The following is a 16,114-nucleotide window of genomic DNA, read 5'->3' as shown; positions in this document are numbered from 1 at the left end:
CCTCCATTAGCCTCTGAGCTCAAACTCTGCTTATTTCAAAACAAAAAAATGCCAGAAGTTGAGGCTTAGAAATTAAACCTATTTGAAATCATGTGTTTTGTATCATCTGTTAATTTGGTTCTTGTAAATCTGGAGTATTTAATCTTATGTAAAAGATTTTTTTTCTTTTTTTTCCCCCAAATCCTCAAGGAAATTTAAGTAGCAGGAACATAAGAAAAATTCCCAAACAAATCACATGCCTTTTCTCTTTGTCAAGGAACAGGATACACGAAGAAAAATTAACATGAACTACAAACTAATGATCCAAGACCTATGCAGCCCCATAGATTTATCTAACAAGTCTAATTAGATGTTATGTAGCACTTTCAAATGTGGCGTGGCAGCTACATACATCCCGGTAAGACATGGCTCTGTGCTGGGTCTGGCTGAGCCCCATAGCACCCTCACAGTGCCGTGCTTGCACTGGCAGCTAGAAAGGTGGTGACAGCACACCAGTGGGTTGGCTAGGGCTGAGCACAGCATCAGGGCCAACCTTCCCCCGCTTTCTCAGCGGTAGGCTGGGGGTGGGCAAGATCTTGGGAGGGGACACAGCCAGGATAGCTGACCCAAAGTGACCAAAGGGATACTCTGTACCATATGATGCCTGCTCAGATATAAAAGCTAAGAGAAAGGAGGAAGAAATGGGGGCATTCCTTATTTACGACATTTATCTTCTAGAGCAATTACTATGTGCACTGAAGCCCTGCTTCCCGGGAAGTGACCGAGTGTCACCTGCTGATGGGAAGTAGAGAATAACATCTTCTAGTTTCCTGTGCTTCCGCATGCGCAACTTCTGCTATTGCTTCATTAAACTACCTTTGACTAGAACCATGAGTGCTTTTGTTATACCTTCTTTCTTCCTCCCCCTCCACCCCCTTCTGTTGAGGAGGGGAGTGATGGAGTGGCTTGTTGGGCACCTGGTGCCCAGCCATGGTCAACCCACTACAGGCAGATACGAACAAGAGAAGTCATCAAAATCCCAGATGCATTTGAGACTCTCCATACTGCAATGCAATAACAAATGCTCCTTTCCCATGCACACCTTTGGCACCATCTCCCGCAGCAGCTCCTGGGGACACTGGCTGCTCACGGCTGGGGCAGGCGCTCGCTTCGCTGGGTGAAGCCCCGGCCGGCTGGGCCGGGGGAGGTGGGGAATGGAGTCACATCCTGCTGGGACTGGGCACACGGGGTGTCCAGGGCTCAGCACTGGGGCTGGTCCTGCCTGATGTCTTTATCAATGATCTGAATGAGGGGATCAAGTGGGCCCTCAGTAAGATGTGGCACTTAGGGACATGGGTTAGTGGTGGACTTGGCATTGCTGGGTTAACGGTTAGACTTGATCTTAAAGGTCTTTTCCAACCTAAACTATTTACAACACTAATACCAGTTATGTTTACAAGGAAGGGTGAAAGACCACAAATTTACTGAGAAAAGCAGAGGCTATCACATGCCATCTCTCTGATAAAAAGAGCAATCCTTAACAAGAGGGAGAAGCTGATCTCTGCTGTGGCTCTGATCCATGAGGAGTCATGTATAATGTAACAGTGCTGTGGCTAATAGCAGCAAGAAATAATGTACTCCTCTTGTAATGCATACATACTCCTCCCTCTTTTCTCAGCGTAACAGAAGAGCTCCCAGCAATTGATGACTCTTGCTTGGAGCACACATGACCCGTTCCCTGGCACCACTGGCCTGGGGAAGTTTGCTCTGAAGGCCTGGGCAGAGGGAATTACACACGGCATTTATTGCATGGGAATACCGAGTGCTGCTGGCAACCGCCTGCATTGGTCCCCCCATACACCCTCCCTAGGGCTCCTGCAAGAATTGCACCTCTACTAAAATAGCCTAAAGAAATAATAAACAGAGCTCTTCATCCTTCCCACCCTCAGCAAGAGATGCATATTCCTTCTGCTCCCCAAACACTGTGGTAAGCAATATGACTCTTGGGAAGATTTACTCGGGTTATTTTTGTCAACATTGGATAACTTCTCTACTTTGATGTAGAAACCGCTGCCGGAAGCACAGAGGAGGCAGGGAGGTACCTGGATGCACAAAGCCATAGCGGTGCTGTGGTGCCTGCTGGCAGTGAGCCTCGGCAGCCAACGCATTCCGACAGCTCTCAAACTTATACCTGGAGGAGCTTGTGAGGAAACGGCTGGCTGTTTCTTTACAGCACAAAACATGTTACCTGAGAAGATAAATTCCATTAAGCAATGAAACGTGCTTCATTGCAACAGTAAAATCAGATTTCCAGCGTTATTTTTTTTTTCCTTTCACTCTTTTCTTTTTATAGTCGCTCTTTTTGGTGGCAAGATGGCCTTCCTTGGTTCTTTGAATACTCCCAAGAAGGAAATTAAGTCTGCAGTTGTCCAAACATTAAAGTTAAGCGGGTAAAGAGACAGACCTAAGTAGGAAGGCTGTGCAGCCTTGTGGTAAAATCATGTTACACGATGCAGAAACACACAGCAAGTAGAGCAAGCGGTAACAGAGGGAAGAGAAAAACACTGTGAGTGCTCCAGCTGTCTATGGGTGAGGCTAAAATCACCACCTACAATTAATGGAAAGATTCCTAGAAGGGTTTGGGTTGGAAGGGACCTTAAAGCCCACTCAGTTCCAACCCACCCCCCGCCATGGGCAGGGACACCCCCCTCCAGCCCAGGCTGCTCCCAGCCCCATCCAGCCTGGGCTTGAGAGCTGCCAGGGATGGGGCATCCACAGCTGTTCTGGGCAAAAATGTGGGCATGTGCCTGCTGCTGCTAACGGATCTGCGTGGAGCTTGGGCGAAAGGAAAGAAAAAGTTAATTGGAAAAAAAAAAAAAGGTCTGTTACAGCTCCCGGCCCCGGCCCGCTGCCGCGCTGTCCCGCAGGCGCCGGCAGGTGGCGCCGTTGAGCAGGGCACGGCGCGGGGCGGGCGGGCGCGCCGGGGCAGGCCGGGCCCTGCGGCGGGAGGGGAGGCTGGGCGGGTTACATGGCCGCCTGCCCCGCCGCGGCCCGGGCCGCTTCTGCCCGCCTGCCCCGCCGCGGCCCGGGCTTCCCCGCCCGCGGTCTCATCCCTTGCTGCCCCTCAGCCCGGCCCTCCTCAGGCGCCTTCTGCTCGAGCTGCCTTTACTCAGTGACCAAACTCCTGAGCTGTGCGCCGGTGGCTGAAATACCAGCTCCTTTCAAAACGCTTGTGAAAGTAAAATGGCCCATCTGAGGCGGCAAACAGCCTGCAAAATGGCCTTCGGTACCCTGCTGCCTGTCATCCAGGCTCCCCCTGAGGGAACAGGCGCTAGGCCTGAGTATGAAAACGCTGGGCAAACTAGAAAGGTGCCAGCAGGTGAAATTAATTTAGGTTTAGTCCTGTATTATCTTTGTAAATTACTATTTTAAAATTAAGTACTCATTGCTAATACACATAAGCATTACTCTTCACAGACATGAAGTGTTTAAAGGTATTAGCCACTTAAAAAAAAGTCTCTCTGCGTTGTTTGGGGTTCGTACCACTGCCGACAGAGAGATATCCTCTACACAGACAATCAGGGATTTCTGGCTGAGCCATACAAAGGTCAACATCTCTTTTGCCTTAGAAACAGACTTTAAGCAGCAAATGCCTACATAAACAGCAATATTATTATGCCACGCTACAGTGGGTTTTTCCACTGAGGATATAGGAGTTTTGTTTTCAATTCCAGTTGTAATGAGATACAGTCAAGACTGCTACCAAGTACAAAAATCTATTTAAAGTATATTCTGAGGCTTATCAATGAAGTTACATTATCTCAAGTTAACGTCCTATTAAAAGCACATAATTCACTCTTAAACCCTTACGGTCTTCAATGCTATAGGAAAGCCACAGTCTATTTCTTGCTATTTGAGAGTAGATTCAAGCCCTAGAACTCACTGTGCAACCTATTTTTCAATAAATAGGGTTTTTACGCTACACTAACACACAGCAGGGTCAGAAAAAATAACCCTCATTTATTTTACCAGGGGGAAAAAGCCACAGACTGAAACTCACCCTAGCTCTATCATCATTATATGCATTTTAGCAAATGTACTTGAAATGCTATGCAAGTTCTTTACTCAGGGAGCAGCATGATAGTCTCTCTTACTGATGGCTATTCAGCATCTCACCGCAGGCGCTGAGCTCCCAATACGAGTTCTCCGACTCCATGAGACTGTCTCCTTAATTACTTTGCTAATATCTCAATTCAGATTGAAACACTTGTACATTTATTGCTTCTCTAAAAGGAAAAGAGCTATATGCTTCTGCTCACATCTTAGACATAAAATGTATGTGCCCATGCTCAAAGAATAGCAACACCCCCATCAGCCTGCGGACTAGCAAAGAACAGTCAAAACTAACTCAGAGAATCCGATGCTTTCAGTCTTGGGGAGTTAATCAGTATAATCACCACAAATGGCTCCAAAAGCATTTTACTTATATATATTTCTTTTCAATTCCCTGGTTGATAAGAAGGGATGTGTAAATATTGCTATCATTTGTCTTTTAAGTGAAATGTGTGGAATTTCTCAAATGCAGAAAGTTAATCCTGCATTGACTCTTGATATGCTCAGCCAACTGTACCGCTGTGATGTTCAGTAGGGCATCAGTTCGTGCGCCAGTGGAATTCACCCACTGATCCCAGTGAAAGATCCCAGCCAGGCCTTAGCAGGATAACCAAGAGCTGAAGACATTCTCCTGACTAGTGAAACAGAAAAAAATTTGTTTCTTTTTTAAAGAAAATGAACAAAACCTGTCTCCATGTTCCACAAAATATACAGATATACATATACAAAACAAACAGTTCCTAGCAGGTTTGTGGATCTTTTCCTGTTTTTTTCCTTTCATATCCAGCATATTCAACTAGTATTAATTGACCTCAAATCTGAAAATACTGTCAGAATAACTAGCAAAGTATTTACTATTCATCAGAAATAATTCACTCAGTTGAAGCTATTACACAGGTCCCACAGTTATTTGCCTCACCAGCAGCGGATACAATCACAAGTAAGGGTTGATCATACAGACAGGAAGCACATAATTTTCTTCTCATCTGATCCCCAAACTCAGTAATTTTCTCTTTTATAACATTTTTACAAAGGGGAAGGAAGATGATGAGTTGGGGAAAGAATAGGTAACAGGAAAGATAATAGTAAAAATAGTCAGAAAAGATGTGATATATAATTTAATACAAGCAGCAGCACAAGGGCTTCAGGTAGTAGATGATGAACAAAATCTACATTCTCAATATCGACATTTTTGTGCATTTCACGTCCTTTCTTTTCACTTATTTCGGAATACATTTTTTAAGGATCCAATTCCTGTGAAGGAAGATATTTTTCTTTTACTGAAGTATAGCATGTTCCTCTGGGTAAAGTGATACTGTCTGGCCATTTGAGGCAACAGCTGAACAGTTTTTGGCAATGCAGAAAGGCATAACATAGAGAAATGAGAGAGAGAGAGAGAGAGAGAGAAATAAGTGCTTAACAGAAGTTAGTTTGTCTTAATTAAAAGTTCTATATAATGTGCTTTACTTTGACATGTATTTGAAACCATAGCAACAAAAAACTAATTATTGTTGGTTCCTCTGGTATCACCTACAGAGTCTGACATAAAATGATGTGAATTTATTGAAATTGATATAGCACTATTTTGTAGCCATAGGGTACCAGGAATAGGACTGCTAGTTGGTCTGTTCCTTTTTAGAGGAAATTTTTACTCAGTGCTGTAATTTTCACCAAGCTTCAGCCAGTTCTGACTGTCCACATGTGTTGGAGTGAGCCACATATTTCTCCAGAGACTCTTTCCTTCACCAAGTTATTCACAGACAAGCTGGGATTTGGGAGAGTCTGTGTATATATCATTTTGGTAAGAAAATAAATGCAGTGAAAGATATTTCATCTTTCTAAACACAGTGCAGAACCTAAATACAACTAAAGACGCATAAAGTTTATCTTATTCCCTAAACCCTCTTTCCTTACAGTTGTTATGAGTGCATGGGTGAAACAAATTTCTCTTACCTAATATAACTTCGTTTACTGCTGGTTTTTTACAACCGAAGACTGCTCAAAGCTGAATCACACCCTTTCTTTGGTTTTGGTCAACCACAGCCACCTCTCATCTTCCTTCTTATGGATACTGCAAACAAGAGGCAAAGTTATTTCTAACTTATTGAAAAGACTATACTTTAAGAAATAACTTAATTGCATATTTGTCACATGAATATCCCCCCTAAGCAGCTTGTGTGGCACAAACACAAACTGTTAAGCAGGCAGGCGCAGAGCCCTCCTGCTCCCCTCTGCCCTTCCTCTGGTGCTCGGGGGGGGCTTGTCTCAGCAGGAGAAGATACATCTCCCCTCTCCAGCTGACTCCAGGCAAGCATTCATGCAACAGCAGGGACCAGGAGGATTGTAGGCTGTGTTGTAAAATGATTTTCTGTGAAACGAGGAATGACAGTGTGTGATGGGATGCTGGTAAGATCTCATTACCTGTGAGACCTGAGACAAATCTCCTTCAACCTGTCAAGCTCTAATAAAATGTTTACTGTTGACAGTCTTCTACTGTCACTCCCGTGGCACCAAGACTTTTGTTATCTGATCACAATATTCACAGCATGAAGGAAGAGGAGAGAACTTCCCATCAACTTCATGGTGCCTAAAGGAGGTTTTGTCCTTGTTGATGCCTGCCCTGACAGAAAACTATGCAGGGTTGTGCAGTTAGGGATCTTACAAAAAAACATCTTTGACAGTCTGAAAGTTCTAAAAGCTGGATGCCCATCAGAAACCCCTTTCTTTAAATCAGATTTAATAAATAAATAAATGAATTACACCATCGGAAAGGCAATAGCAGAACAGGCATCTAAAGTAGCTTCTGTGAATGACTTTCCAGCAGATCTTTCCACTCCAATCTGTAACAGGGAGCTGAGCTTCCTGGTTTCCGTAGATCAAGATCAGCAACAAAACTAAACCTGGACCTCTTTACATGGCCCAAGGTGCAGGGAGTGACAAAGTCTGAAGCTAAAGAAACCTCCAGCAATGTTATGCACACAACAGCTTGCTAATACGTGTGAATAAATACAAATATCCTGATTACTATTGCTGCACTCATTTCCAGTCTCCAAAGACACCTAGCATGGCCATCCTTTTCTCTCTGAATAGCTGATCAACAGATTAAAACACTTCCATTAGACTCCTTTGTTTGAATGTGAACAATTGTGGCGATCTCCCAAGGACTGCAGCTGAGCAACAATATCACAGAACAACCATGTAGATAATTTCTCATTCTTTTGCAATAGGAGCATTTCCAACATATCTGAATATTTCTTCAATTTCCCTGTTATTAATACAAAATAAATAAGAACATTTGGTTGATAAATTCATGTTTACTGACTAGGAAAGGAGAGGTAAGAGGAGTGGGGAGAAGGGAGCATCTGTGTTGCCTGGAGCAACAGGATGTTCTTCAGGGGTTTCTGAGAGGACCGTTTTGCTGACCCCCCACCCTGACATCCCAAAGGGTCAAGGAAATTTCTGCAATGGGATAACTAGTAAGAGCCAAGATGTCTGTCAGTAGTTTTTGTCATTAAAACAACACAGCAAAATATGTCATTTCAGGGGGCAGTCAAAAGAGTGAGTCTTACTTTGAAAAGAGAGGTGGAGCCAATCCAGGACATGCTTTGGCCAACCATGAAAAGAAACCTGTAACGGATCACAAAAGAAACTGCACATGAACCCTGGTGAGAGCATTTATGCAGCTCTGATTTCCACATGGCAAGCCCATGCAGATGGGTGTGGGAGCATGCTGGACTTGCTTCGAAAACCTGACATCTACAGTCCCCCCTTTCTATCCAGGGACACAATGCCCTGTGAGGCATGAAGGTGGAGGACCATGAGGGATGGAGAACACCACACCATGGAGTAAGCGGAAGCGCCAGCAGCCCACGGCAGCTGTGCTGCCCCAAGACCCTGAAACCCTGACAGCCTCAGGGGAGCATCATCCCTCAAAGGCAAACCTATTGTCCAGCTTTCAGGCCCCAATGAAACCAGCCCAAGTTTTGCTGGATGAACCTGCATGTACAAGCTGGTGGCATGGCAGGAATGGCACTTGCAGCCTGAAAGAGATATCATCTCTGGTGGCCCGACACCTGACTTCTGGATGCGAAAGTCTTCTTGACTAAAGCTCCCCAGAGGAGTATCCAGACCCATTGCAGTAGCCAGATCCCACTCACTTCATTTGAAGTATATCTGGTGTTTCTCTTTTTTTGCTTCTCCCCCTAGGTATTTATGCCAAACTTGCAGGGAGGTGTACTTTCAAATTTCAGATTCACAGAACTTAAAGTTTTTGTTTCATTTAGCTGCACAACTTCAGGCCTCATTAAATTATAATATATAATTTTTCAGTGAACTTGGCTAGTAAATGCTGGGATGTTTCTGTGTTCCAATGATTAAAAAAAAAAAAAAAAAAAGAGAGATCTTCCACATGACTAAAAGTTATGGATGTATGAAATCCCAACAGTACATAAACCCAAACATTTCCCAGGGAAAGCCAGTATGCTCTTTTTTTAACACATGAAAAATTATCACAATCAAATTCAATTGTAAAATGCACTTCAGAATTTGTTTCACCAGCTTTATTACCTAGACAACTGGGATATTTTTTTTTCCCGAAGTAGAAGCAAGTGCCTAAATGAGAAGAAAATGGATGATATACAGCTAGCAAGTGGTTATGAAAAATAAGGGGCCAAAATTTATCTCTATCGTTACTGTACAAGGAAGCTCATGTGCTATAAATGGATACTATAATGGAATAAATCAGAATGATACCAATTATCATAATGCTTATTCTTCATGGTATAGCCTAGAAATCAGGATTCAGGATCCCATTTTTCTTGGCATTCTAATAAATAGAGCAGAGGAGACAGCTGGCAAGATAATAACCTGTGTGACGGACAGGATGCTACACAGGAGGGAAAAACAGAGAGTGGCAAAGGTTGGGAGACAGGGACAGCGAAATAACAGGGAGCAGAAGTTACAACTTGTCATTTACCTAACCAGTGCCAGAGGGGCGAGCTGCAGCCATCAGAGCACAGCAATATTTCAAAAGGGATTTAAAGGTTAACATAACAGCTTACAAAAATGATTGACCTTTTTTTCCTATGCACAAGGGTGGTGTAACACATAAAGGGAGTTGAGGGAGGCATGCACAGAGGTGACAGCAAGCACTGGCAGAGTAAGATGCGGGATAGAGAGAGTGTTTTTCAGCTTCTGGGGAGAAAGGGGATTGACAGGGACGTCCGCTTCCAGCAACACATTTACTGCATTTGAAAGGGAAGGAAGGAAATACATATGGTCTGGATGAGGATCAAAATATCCTGGAAAAAAATTCCTCTCGGGTAGAGCTCAGGGACAGTTAGACTGTGCAGGCGAGGTGAAAAGCAAGGTGAAATGCCAGGAAGAGCATCTGGTGCGTAGCTGTATGGAGTTACCTGGGGCAGTACAGCTGGATGAAAGTCAAAGAACAGATTAGAGCTCCTAAGGAATGAACAAGCTGGAGCAAGGCAGACCCTGGACTGTCATGTAAAGGAACAAGATTTATATTGGCATTTCTAGGAAGAAAAAGGCTACGATATAAATCCAGACCTCATTATGTGGTAGAGTATCCACACAGGAAAACATGCCTCTCATTGCTGCCCTATTACGGGAACTACTTTAATCAACAGTCGTTTGAAGGTGAGGAACCCAGTCTTTCAAGTGTTATTCGTACATTGTTATTCACTTATATACTCAAACTGAGATAGAAAATAAGAAAAAAATCAGGTTAAGAAGTATCATTGAAAGGCAATATACAATAATTCTTAAATACAGGTCATCTTTAAATGAATTACAGGGGTGTTATAGTATGAGAGAGAGAGAGAGATGCCTCTCAGAAGGGTTGTAGCTCTCAGTGGTGAATAAGTAGTATCAAATGTATTATCCACAAAACACCTGGGGTCAACCCTCACCTCAGAGCTCCTGGCCAGCAGTATGCACCGGCTTCACACCTGAGGTGGTCCTCACCCCTTCTGCCTTATGAAGATGTTTGCTCGAGGTACAGCTTTATGACCAGAGGATGTAGATATGTTGCTCACCGAGATTCCTGTGGGACAATATGTTTGACCTCAAGGAACAGGTTACTATGAAAACCAGACCTAGTAAGAGAGAGCATTTCATTACTTGCAGAAATAAAATCATAATGATACAGTAGAAGCTGGCTCATAAGCCAAAGGTGGCATGTGCTTTGGCTACAGCATCCGTCTCACTGACCTGATGGTCAAGGCTGCGGTGAGAGCATCCCGGCACAGCAGTGCTGGCCCAGTCTCACTGCTGGCCCCTCGTGCAGCAGTGGGGGCCACCCGGACCAAGAGAACCGAGCTGTGTGGCCAGCCAAGGTCAAGGGCCCAGTTGCATCAACAGGATGGTGTTCAGTGTGGAACCTGCCAGCAGCTCCAATCCAGGCAGGCTGTGCTGGAGTACTGAAAACCACAGGCTTCAGCCCTGGTGATAATTTAGCCTAGCTCAGCCTCAGCTGAAGTACTATTTAATTTTTAACTATTTCACATTATGTATTTCATATATTTAAATTCATGGAAATGTTTACTTATATACTTCTATTTCATGGACTATAAAACAATAATAACAAACTCCAAATTAGTCATTTCCCTTCCAATAATAAAGTCACAATGAGAAAAATTTGTAGCTTTCAATTGTTCCAACCAGTGTTTGAAACGACATGAAAATCTCTTCAGCAGTCTTTACCACCTAATTGTTTTGGAAAGCTGCAAGAGAATTGCCACAGCTTTTTTGTTGTTGTTCGCTTTGATAAAGAAAAGTTAATTTTATTCAAAATTATTAACTATTTCAATCTCTTTATTTTTAAGAACAAAACATATAAGTGAATTGGGAAATTCTGTTGAATATCTATCTAAATATTTTTCTTCAAAATAAATCATACAGCTCATTCCTCTTGAGCCTTCCAGAGAGCCACTCAGATATGCCAAAATATGTTGTCTTAAGTTCATTGCCAATGTATATTTTGTGGTCAACTGAACATCCATATGCAGTTTTGTCATCCCAGTTTCGTGCTGGGAGTTGTTAAACTTGTGAATTATGCATTTCATTCTGTAAACACAAAAGAAAGCATTATATTTTACCTAATAATTAATAAAGAGACTGTATCTCATGTATATTATTTGGGGGACAGTCTTATGTTCCTGTCTATGGCTGATGTCATGTAGCATTTGGGATGCCAGGGGAAGGTGCAGAATTTCACTGGCAGCTTTCAGAAGCGCAGGTACAACAGAAAAACCAAATGTGAAGTGCTCGAGGTAGAAGACAGAGAAACCTGATGTTCAAGTGTGAGTCTGAGACTCAGAACATCTTGTTCCTAACTGTTACAAATTCCCTGTAACAACTTGAAGCATGAGCAAGGCAGGTAGCATCTGTGCTTCCCCTGCCTTGTCTAGGTTTCGGTTTCTTCCAAACAAGGAGGTTGTTGTTTCTGTCCTCAGCCAGCACTAGTGCTGTGTGGTTGCAATCTCTGCTGGTCCTGCAGGCACTGAAACAATGAAAATAAAGACAATACTTTGTTCTACAAATATGATCCTTCAGCCTTTCTCTTTACACTTTGTTTAATAAATAGAGTCTTATTTTCAGGACTGCCCTGGGCAAATTCCTACACAGGGTCCTCGTTTTTCCCCTAAATACATACGGATCCAATCTGAGATCAGTGTATCAGAGTTGAGTTTCTCAGGATCAAACTATTCACCCTTATGTCTCATCTCAGACTTAGCAGATGCTTGGGAATCCTAGCCTTAACTAGTTTATCATTATTGTATTGTCATGTCCACTACAGAAGCTGATCAAGGTTTATGAACAACTCTGTAATTAAGGTTCCTATCTTGGGAACAGGATAACTCTTTACATCTCCAACTGCTGTTGATTTCATCAGCTCTTCTAAAAGGCCTTATTTCAATTTTTAATGCTCAGGTTCAATAACCATCAACAGAGCCTTAGAGAGAATCACATCTGGCTGCATGCTTATTCTAGATTTTAAGTTATACTAATAAATTGTGTGGTGGATAAACTCTAGGCCCATTCTTTAAGTACCATAATCCTGATTACAAGATGAAAATCCAAAGCTCCTACTGCAATGAACACATGTGCCCTCTGGCAGCTAAGGCAGGATTTTTCTGTAGCTTGGTCGAAATAATTTGTTCATACAAATAGCTTAGTCTTTTGACATTCCAAAAACATGGCAAAAAGGGATAACCAATGCCTGTCTGCTTCTGTCATATCTATGGTAGCACTGTAGATATTATAGACATATAATCAACAGCCATTGTGTTAGTACAACTGGGCAATTCTTATAAACCCTCTTTTGCTGGAGATTACAACCCCAAGAAGTCAGTCAAACCTGTTCATACTCCTCCCATTGTATGTCAGATGAATTCAGTTAGCAAATAAAATGCCAAAATAATATCAACTGGCCTCAGGTATTAAGCACAATGCCTCTATGGTACAGAGATCTCATTATTTTCAGTAAGAAAGAATAAAATATATCTGTTTGAATTTGTTGGGTTTTTTTTTTTTTTGGTTTGGTGGTTGTGCATCGTTGTCATTAGATGCCTTAAACATTATGAAGTACTGTAGAAACCGCATAGAGGTGATTCCACCATGCCACTGCTTTTTCCGTGTGGAAAAATACTCCCTTTCTTAAAGAATATTCAGGGAAAAAAACCCCCACGTTTGATATTTAGCCAACATCCTGGTTTCTACAGAAGTGTTTCAGCAGCAGCCAGCACCTAAGTCAATATGATTCATTGGATCAATAATTCTAAGGTCTGTACCTAAAAGGTTGAAAAATGTGATATAACCTGGCAGAAGAGTAATGATTGTAATGTTCAGCAAAATGGTTAATGAGGCTTGGAAAAAGCAGGCTTTTGGGGGGAGAGAAATATGTACAAGTTTAACCTTGCACATTAGCTTCAGTAGAACATTCCGTTTTTTAGGTTAACTCTAAAGTCCCCATAGGCATCTTTATTTTCACTCTTTTGCTGATTGGCCTTTTCCTTTCCACATTTTCACACAATGGTTATGCAAGGGGGACATGGCCTCTTCTCCAGCTCACAAAATCCATAATCATTAGCTGTGGAATGGTTGATTTTGGTAGCACAGTTACATAAAGGCAGAGAAAGTAAGTTCCTTTTTTTTTTTTTTTCCCTTAACTGCATGTTTTGTTTTTAATTTCTTTTTTTTACCTCCATCAGTTATCATCTGACTCCAAATTAATAAACTCTTTTCCCAGATCCCTACTTTGTCATACTTTCACTTCTCTCCGATGATGTAATACCATCCTATACACAAGTATTTGTGCTCAAGGCAAGCCAAATAATAGTAATACTAAGACAGCTGAGACTAGTGATATTATTTTAGCATTTCATTAATCTAAGGGGAAAAAAAAAAAAGCACTGGCAACTACGATTTCCTATCTTTCTCACTCCTTAAGAAGGACCACCTGGTCCATAAAAGCATTTTACCATAAGCTGGCCCCATTTTTGGATGTGTATGATGGCATCGGCCTCTGTGCTTTGCCTGGGATAGGAATAAGGTACCCATCTTTAGAACAATAGTATTAGCAGATCAGCCTGAAGAGGAAAACTTAGATAAATGATTTAAAACTATTTATCCACATAGTCAAGACTCCACCTTCCTCCTCAACAAAGCACCCACTCTCCATTATCACCAATACATTTTTTCTTTAAAAATACAATTTGCTATTAATTCATTCATCTTCCAGAAGCCAAACAAAGAAAATGTGCTTTGTAACCGCAGTGAAATATTTTGCAATTTGTCCTGTATCTGCCAGCCTGCATTAGCAAGAGATCTATCGGCAAACTCAGTGCCACCAATGATACTGCAAGCTGCACGTTCTTTCCATCTGTAAAGCATCACATCCGTGGTGAAGACAATTAGATGCTTTGGATCTCTTTTCTATAATTCACTTTCCTGTCTAATCAACAATTATCCATAATGAACTTTCCATCGCTAGTTCAAACTCAGCAGTTTCTCTTGCCTTGTGCAAGACAAAGGAAAAACCGGTGGCAAATGGCATATAATGTTTTATGAAGTGATTTCTGAATAATCACACTTTACTTTTAAAGCTGTTTAACAGCCATAGCAAATGGCAGACAAAATAACTGAAGTGAGGAGTACAACCTATGACAGTGTTGCAAATTCATTTGGAAAACCCCTTTATTAGACAGGGGTCTCCTTGTCACAGGTCTATAAATCATGCAGTAAAAATGCCGCTCGATTGCAGAAGCAAGTAATTTTATAATTCTGTATCTTTGTAGTTATCTGGGTGGTAATAATGGTGTAAAGTAAAAAGAAATATTTTTGTCCTGGCTGAAGCTGCATGAAATGTTGGAAAAGGTTATGAATTGACTCTGTTATTCATAATCTCTCAGACAGAGAAATAACTCTGAGATTAGTTTGCATGGACACCTGTATTAATCAGTAGCCCAATCTCTAAGGCCAAGCTAATCCACCTGCTCTCTCGTACCAGAAATCCCACTGATTTCAGATGCTTCAGAAGTCTTTGAAGAAGCTCTGGGGACAGTCTCTGCTGAGCAGGGCAGGTGGCCAGCTGGCCAGGAGCAAGCACTTCTGAGCTTTGTTGAATTTTCATGCAAATATACCCAATCTCACCTCCAAAACTTTGTGGGCTTCAGTTCTGCTGAAAGCCTGAACAGCTGCTGTGTTGGCCCTTTCCTCTTGCCAGGTAGGCAGCCTGGAAGCTGCACACCAACATCCAGAGCTGACCGGAGGAAGAGATGCAGCCTAAGCTCACTAGATAACCTGAATCCAACCCGTTATAAAATACTGAGCGCTGTGTACAATATCCAAAAGCTTTGCTGTTGTATCTTAAGGAAAAAATATTTGTCTTAAAATAAAATAATAATAAATAATAATAAAAAAAAAACCCCAACAACACAGCCAAAACCCACAGAGACACTGTTATTTAATTCTCTTCACAAGCTCTAGGCAATGTTCTGGGGATGTGTATGTCTCTCGTGGCAGTGCCACATCCCACTGCTGGATTCCAGGGATAAACAACAGCAGGAGGCTTCCCTACACTTCAAAAGAGCAACTTGATCTTTCTAGTATGATGCCATCTTCAAAAGCGTTTAATGCCCTCATTCTTTTTTGGAGTAAGATAGAGCTGAAGGTAACTCCAGTCACCACCTCTAATGACCAAACTCTGCAATATACTTACTTTCAACATACTTACACTTATTGCAGACATACTGTATCCTTTTGAGGACATTATGTTGTGCCCTTCTCGCAAATTTTGAACCAGGAATAATTGTGTTCAAAGACAGTGACCCGTGCACTGGTCGTTGTCTGTCATTTTGCTATTGGGAACTGATACTTCCACATCAGTCTTCCCCCAGAACACCCAGATGTTAAAGAGAAGACAGTGCAGTCCCTTGCAGTTAGCTGGCTGTTAAATTCCCAAAGTTTCACCCACATTGCCAGTTAACAGCTGCAGCACTCAGTGAGGGGAATTTTGACTGGAAAATATCTGAATGCTGATCTAATGGCTGCTAATTTAGTCAGCGTCAGATTTTCCTTTTGTGCTGAAGAAAAAAACCCAAAACACCCATGCAATGTGAGCACCCTAAGGGGAGAACCGCAGTGTGCCTGCGGAGGGGCTTCTCAAGCCGCAGCATCCCTTCGCCTGCAGTTCTCTGAAATTTCTCTACCAAGCCAGTCAATAAAGGCAAGAGCTAAAGAAACCCTTCATGGGAAGAGTACCTTTATCTTCACTAAAACTGAAAAATGACTGCTTCCCTTCTTGAGAAGAATTTAAATAGTGAAAATGTGTTTAAGTTTCTTGAAGGTGTTCAGACACTAGTTGCAAGCCAATTATTTTCTCCCCAACAGAGGGGGTTTTTGAAGCGGAAAAGAGCAGAGCTGAGTATTTTCGAAAGAATTATTAGTTTTGCTTTCTCAGATACCCCTCCTGGAAATGTACACTGTATGCATTGTAGTG

At 42.2% G+C, this 16,114-nt stretch overlaps 1 protein-coding gene across 17 annotated transcripts in view; it reads right to left on the bottom strand.

Moving 5' to 3' along the window:
• GRM7 (glutamate metabotropic receptor 7) overlaps window positions 1-16,114 on the bottom strand; it is a 417,449-nt gene that overhangs the window by 381,285 nt on the left and 20,050 nt on the right. For 16 of the 17 annotated variants that reach the window (XM_080387562.1, XM_080387563.1, XM_080387555.1 and 13 more), the window contains 2 exons: window positions 7,662-10,208; window positions 6,046-6,163 (listed from right to left, as the gene is read on the bottom strand). The gene's annotated coding sequence lies outside the window, so the exon portion shown is untranslated. Of the gene's footprint in view, window positions 1-6,045; window positions 6,164-7,661; window positions 11,200-16,114 lie in introns of those variants that run through there. The other variant, XM_080387560.1, reaches the window with a different exon arrangement.

This window comes from Falco punctatus (assembly GCF_963210335.1).
Source record: "Falco punctatus genome assembly, chromosome: 4".
Lineage (NCBI taxonomy): Eukaryota > Metazoa > Chordata > Aves > Falconiformes > Falconidae > Falco > Falco punctatus.
Note: the sequence above shows the minus strand (reverse complement) of the source record. Positions and strands in the feature narration are given on the sequence as shown.